Source organism: Oratosquilla oratoria, chromosome 36, assembly GCF_046742065.1.
Source record: "Oratosquilla oratoria isolate Oo_2021 chromosome 36, ASM4674206v1, whole genome shotgun sequence".
NCBI classification, from domain to species: domain Eukaryota; kingdom Metazoa; phylum Arthropoda; class Malacostraca; order Stomatopoda; family Squillidae; genus Oratosquilla; species Oratosquilla oratoria.
The window spans coordinates 3,921,455-3,928,954 of NC_134812.1; the positions used below are offsets into that span (position 1 = coordinate 3,921,455).

General features: G+C 40.8%; 1 protein-coding gene across 1 annotated transcript in view; it reads left to right on the plus strand.

The window, feature by feature from the left end:
* LOC143018871 (uncharacterized) overlaps positions 1 to 7,500 on the plus strand; it is a 26,897-nt gene that overhangs the window by 7,117 nt on the left and 12,280 nt on the right. The window lies entirely within an intron of this gene.

The following is a 7,500-nucleotide window of genomic DNA, read 5'->3' on the forward strand; positions in this document are numbered from 1 at the left end:
GGTGCGAAACTAGAGTTCATTCTCAACGGGTCATATATATATTGTAAGGGGAGAAGCGAAAACACCAGACTCAAAGTGGGATGTTTAATGCCCGACGTTTCGGTCATAGTCCTAGGACCGTCTTCAGGGGTGTGAAAATGTACAGTGTTCATATGAGCTCTTAACTGTCCGTGGTTGGAATTGGGAGAGGTATTCCGCACTGCCGAAGCTGTCTGGGTCCCCCTCCTCTTCCAATCGCTCCAAGTACCGGACGACTGGACCACCTTACATACCCAATTGTGCATACATTTAATTTACAAAGAATAAATGCAATATAATAGAATTAAATACAATAAAGCATAATAGCTCATTTGAACACTGTACATTTTCACACCCCTGAAGACGGTCCTAGGACTAGGACCGAAACGTCGGGCATTAAACTTCCCACTTTGAGTCTGGTGTTTTCGCTTCTCCCCTTACAACATGGATCCCAGACTCCAGATCTTCGCGCACACACACACACACACACACACACACACACACACACACACACACACACACACACACACACACACACACACACACACACACACACACACACACACACACACACACACACACACACACACATGTGTGTGTGTGTGTATGTGTGTGTTGTGTATATATATATAATATATATATATATATGTATATAATCTATATATATGTATATTTGTATATATATATATATATGTATATATATATATATATATATATATACACGTATACACTCGTATATTTGTATATATAATGACAGCACCCAAAGTGTAGTTCAGGGAAAGGACCTCTATGGAAAAGAATCCTACTTTTAATGTAGCCCACCTTCCAAAGCTAAAAGAAATCTTAAGATGGCATCCAGAAGAGGAGGACCAATCGTTCTTAAAGATGTAACACTAGGACTCCCAATCAGTCTACTAAAATCGCTTGGTGACGCCATCGCCATCGATCTGGTGACGCACTTTGCTCATTTTCTTCTGGTTAACGACAGACGATACTTTGTTCAGCTCGCAGGACCAGAAACTGAAGCAGATCTTGCTCGATCGAGAGCCCAGCGAGGACCGAAACAGGAACTGTGTGTGGTTTACCACGGTCTTGGATCCAGTGCCGGACTCGTGATCGACAGCTCTTACCCTTCCGAATGAGAACTTAGAGGTCATGTATTGTCAGATCTACAAAAAAAAAAAAAAAATCCTTTCCCACTGTAGTTGGAGTTCCGGCTCGCAGTACAGCGATGCTGAAATTATTTAAGTTTAGGGCGAGGCTCGAACTCAGATCATTGGATGAGCGGTCGAAAGCAGCACCACTGTCCCGTCGAGTTGGAAGAGTGTGTATGTGTGTGTGTGTGTGTGTGTGTGTGTGTGTGTGTGTGTGTGTGTGTGAGTGTGTGTGTGTCTTTTTGTACTTGTGCGTTTTTTTGTGTGTATACGTATACTTTATTGCATGTTCCAACATTAATTTTCATTCCTGTACAACAACACTCGTACGTGAGCGAAGGCTTTTGAAAACGTGCTTCCGTGTGTACATGCCTCTAATTAGAATCGAGGCCTCTTTTTTTTTTTCTTTCATATTTCTTCATTCGAGATGACGATGAAAGGGACCTCCAAGTGGCACCTTGTAATTAGAAGACGCGAATGAAAATCTCCGGTGACGCAGTGGGCCCCTTCGTAGGCCCTGAGGGCCCCAACCAATCCACCATTTGGCCCTCAAACCTCCAAAGTTGGCCCCTCTCTTCAACCCGAGTGGCCCCCTCGCTCACTCAACTGGGCCCTTTGTCTCTCCGAACGATCCAGTGTCTACTCGAATGGGCCCCATTGCACAGGAACGGGGGCCCCCTTCCACACGAACGCGTGGCCCCTCCCACACGAACGAGGCCCCCTTCCACATGAACGAGGCCCCCTTCCACATGAACGAGGCCCCCCTTCCACACGAACGTGGGGTCCCTTCCACATGAACGAGGCCCCCTTTCCACATGAACGCGACCCCCTTCCACATGAACGAGGCCCCTTCCACACGAACGGAGGCCCCCTTCCACACGAACGAGGCCCCCTTCCACACGAACGGGGGCCCCCTTCCACACGAACGGAGGCCCCCTTCCACACGAACGGAGGCCCCCTTCCACACGAACGGAGGCCCCCTTCCACACGAACGGAGGCCCCCTTCCACACGAACCTAGGCCCCCTTCTACACGAACGGAGGCCCCCTTCCACACGAACGGAGGCCCCCTTCCACACGAACGAGGCCCCCTTCCACATGAACGGGCCCCCCTTCCACACGAACGGAGCCTCCCTTCCACATGATCTGGGCCCCCTTCCACCCGGAGCAGAGCCCTTCACAAAACACGAACGATCGGCAGGCGCATTGTCATGATGAAATTACCAGTCAGTCACAATTGACGCAGAACAAAGCCTGTTTGCTTCTTAGTGGAAGGAAATCGAAAGGATAAGGAAGAAACAAGTGCAGCTGTAGGCGAGTGGTGTCTCGCAACTTCATCATGACAATGCTCCTGGCATTCGTCATTTCTCGTTTTGATTTATTTTATTCCTTTACCTATTTGTTTATCCGTTTGTTTTTACCAGTTAATCTCTGCGGACGAGCCTTTTATTGCAAAAGGACTCTCACATAGTCGAGATCTATATATTTCATTCTGGTCAATTCTTCACAGCAGATTTATTTCATTTGGAATAACGTCTTTAGTTAACCCAGTACTTCTGTACTTTATGGACTAAATTGGGCGATTTCTCAGGAGTTCCATTCAGCATTCTTATGTGTAAAACTGCTCACCGTCAAAAAAAGAAAAAGGAAAAAAAAAATAGTCTTCCTAGGCTTAGATTAATTATCATATTTAATTAGAAACGCGAGTGGAAAAAAAGAGGAGGATGATAAATAATCCGCAGAAAAGAAGGAGAATTTATCTTCTCAGATTATATGTTTTTTTTTGTCGTGATACATAATCTTCGCTGTTGATACCTTCAACATGACGATGTTCTTCTGTATGTGATTCTATACATGCTAGCGATAGACTTCATGATTGGGTCTAATTGGGGCCTCTGGTCTGACTATAGGGTCTTAATTGGTCGCTCAGAAAAGGTTAATCACTCCACCACCATTAGTCCCCTCAGTTGTTTAAAATCATCTGACGCCTCCAAGATGATAATATATAAAGTATGTCACGGCTGCGCAGGGGATCAGACACTACTGAAGCTTTGGATTGGTGATCAGATGGAGAACGTGTGATTGGTGGGTAAAGGAGGGCGGGCCTACCTCGCGCGCGCGCGCGCGCACACACACACACACACACACACACACACACACACACACACACACACACACACACACACACACACACACACACACACACACACACACACACACACACACACACACACACACACACACACACACACACACACACACACACACACACACACACACACACACACACACACACACAGAATGCTGGATATATGGAATAACTTAGATGAAAAAACTGTGAGCAAATACTATTCACGATTTTAAGAATAAACTTGATGCTGAAAGATACAAAGACGGGTCATCACGAGCATAGCTCCCTTCCCGTATAATACAACTAGGTAAATACAACTAGATAAACACACACACACACACACACACACACACACACACACACACACACACACACACACACACACACACACACACGCGCGCGCGCGCGCACACTTGCATAAGTGTAATAATAGTTGCTCAAGCTACCCGCCTTCCATTATCCATCTTGTAAGTGTATTGTGTGCGTGTGCGTGTGTGTGTGTGTGTGTGTGTGTGTGTGTGTGTGTGTGTGTGAGCATGTGTTCGTGTATGTGTGTGTTTATGTGTGCGTGTGTGTGTGTGTGTGTGTGTGTGTATGTGTATGTGTGCGTGGGTGTGTGTGTGTGTGCGTATGTGTAAGTGATTCCCTCTTATCTTGGATCAGGTGTTGAGAGTTTGTATATTTCGATCTATGAATAATGCTGCGACCTTTCACACAACCAAACACCCATCCCCTCACCCAGGTGATCCAGTAACGGTTTACAGTTCGGTTGGAAGCTTTCATGCCGTGACTGGGGCCCAAACCCGGCACCTCAGTGTGGCAGCCTGCGACACTAACCATTACTCCATCAACCCGTGTATATATCTTTCTATGAACAGCATCGAGTGTTCTTTCATAATTGAACCTATCATGATAAAAAGTATTCATCCCGGGTTCTTGTACCTGCAGAAGCCGTCTCCGTTTTCTACTTGACTCCCTCGTCTATTCTTCGGTAAAAAGAAAAGGAGCTGAAGAAGAATATGACGACGACGGGGGAGGGGGGGAGGGGAGGGGGGGATTCGTTTGAAGATCTTTTTTTTTATGATTTCCGAGTTCGAAGTCATAACAACCGGGATCTACTTACGATTTTCGTTTGTTTAATTGCGTATTTATTTATTCATGTATTTATTCATCTATTGATTTATTCACTTTCTATTTATTAATTTATCTACTTGGTTACTTATTTATCTATTCATGTTCCTTTACTTATTTGTTCATTTATTTATTTATACATTTAATTCACCATCGTCGTATTAACATATTCAGCTCAAAGGGATTGTTATTGTTAAACATAAACACATCATTTTAGTCCTCAATTGCTTAAATCGCGTTCGAGTTTGCAAAATGTGAAAAGAAATCTCTCTCTCTCTCTCTCTCTCTTCTTTCACATGGAAGTATTATTTTTTATCATTCTGCTGTCACACTCTCGCTTGCAGCATATATCAGCATGCTTATGCTACATGTGACGCTCTCAGGATGAGCAAGAATGCTCTTAGTCGTAGGCAGGAATGCGCGAATGGTATACATTGCATGATATGCATTCCATGCATACTACGCCTCTTGTTCTTTCCCTCTGTACAAAAGTGTGTACAGTACTGTGCATACTCGTAAACACGTGTATTACCTCCATCCGACCCCACGCGTACACATCATGTAATTATATATAATAATCATCGATGTCGTCGTCGTCATCATCATCATCATCTTCACGATCTTCACCATCACATCTTCACTATCATCACCAACATAACCATCACCATAATAACAATCAGTATCATCATCGTCATCATCATAATCACCATCGTCGTCATCATCATCACACCATAATCACCATCAGTATTACCATAATCATCATCGTCACCATCGTCATCATCATCATCATCATCATCATCATCATCAGCCGTCACCGTCACAACAAATGTCACAGTTAAGTTTAACACTAACACCAACAAGCCCCCTAATTCCACCTGTTCTCTTTTCCTTATCCATTTCTCTCTTCTATTTTTTCACCTACTCTCCTACTCCACGTCTACCTAAGTCGCAGCTTCTTCCTCTCCTTCCTCTTCCTTCTCCCCCTACCTCCTCCTTTTCCTCTTCTTCCTTCGCCGACTTTTTCACTGCCTCCTGTACCTCAGTTTTCACGGTCAACAATGGTAGTTATTGTTGCTAATGTTACATATACTAATACAAGTACCACCACTGCCATCACCATCGTCACTCTCCCTACCATCACCCCTATAACTATTATTACTGCTACTATTATAGTATAACTACTGATACGGGTATTTTTTCTTCCTCAACCATAACTAATATTTTACCATAACTATTACTACTACTACTACTACTACTACTACTACTACTACTAAGAACATGGTGAGAGAAAAAGATTTACTGCTAACACAACGTCACCATTTTTGCTTCGTCTTATAGTATTCCGTTAAAAAAGACAAATAAGAAAATAGATAAAATAAAATAAAAAATGGAAAGAGCATCAAAAAAGCTGCCTTCAGTGAAATGAGGATTCCCGGTACGTCTGACATTTGCAAATAATTTTAAAAGAAATTTCGACCTGAATGTATTTATCTATTTATTTTATTCTATTTGTTATTTCTTTAGTCTTCTGAACAATTTTTTTTTCTATAATATTTTCCCTCGGAAGTAGAGTAAGGTGCTTATTGCGCAAGAAATATCTATTGACAATATGTCCAGAATGTATTGACATTATTTCAATCATTTCTGATAATGATGACCATATTAAGTTGCCACCATACATCCTGGAGGCATCTACGTCTACTTTGATCGACATAGAAAGTTCAGAAGAGGTCATAATCATTAATATGAAAAGTACTGACAACATCGATATCGTCTTTAAGTAATGATTCTTGAGAGGTCCTTCAGGTTTGGGCTGCAGGTTGCAAGAGAGACAGACCACTCGCTTTGATTTCGAAGACCCCTCTTCCCTCAGGGTTTGGGGTCCTCTTGGGCCGTACTCTGGGTCCCGAGCACTTTCGTGATGAAGATGGATTTCCATCCTTAATGCCATTATAAATTCATTATGGACGTTGTGACATTATGTCACCGTGGTCTTGTATATGTTGCCTATGTATATAGGCCTCTTGGGATGGGAAGACTGAGGAAACGGAGGCTAGGGTGGGCGTCTTTTTCGAGGGAGGAGGTAAATTCTTCTGTTGCCTATTGCCCATCAGAGGCAATAGGCATCAAGGAAAAGTAGACAGAGTAGGAGGACGGGGAGGAAGAGGAGGTAGGAGGGAGAACTGCGAACAGTCATAAACCTATGAACAGTATTAGATCCTAGTGTTTATACCTCCATATGGTATTGTCCTTGCTTTGTAAGAAGCAGTCGCTCAAGCAAGGTTTCGAGTCCCAGCGGCGAAGCTTATTAAAGTGTATGTGTGTGTGTGTGTATGTGTGTGTATACATATATAAATATATATACATATATATATATATTTATATATGTATATATATATACATATATGTATATGAATATATATACATATATATATATATATATACTTATATATATATTTATATATACAGACATATATATGATATATATACATATATATATATATATATGATATATATATATATCATATATAGATATATATGTATATATAATATATATATACATATATAGATATATATGTATATATAATATATATATGTATATATATAAATATATATATATATACATATATAGACATATATATGTATATATATACATATATAGACATATATATGTATATATATACATATATATATACATGTATATATACATATATATATACATGTATATATACATATATATATACATGTATATATATATACATATATAAATATATATATGTATATATATACATATGAATATATGTAATATATATATGTATATATATATATATAGATATAGATATATATATACACGAGTATATATGCATGCAGTATATAAAATATTGCACGTATTTCAAGGAATATATATATATATATATATATATATATATATATATATATATACATATATACAAATTTAAAATATGCGTAGAGGGCCTCTCTCCGGCAAAATGAATAAAAAGAATTAATTCTCTAGTTCGAAGTCAAGTGCCATTGTAGGGGAAGTGTCTCGAGATTCCACCCTCCTC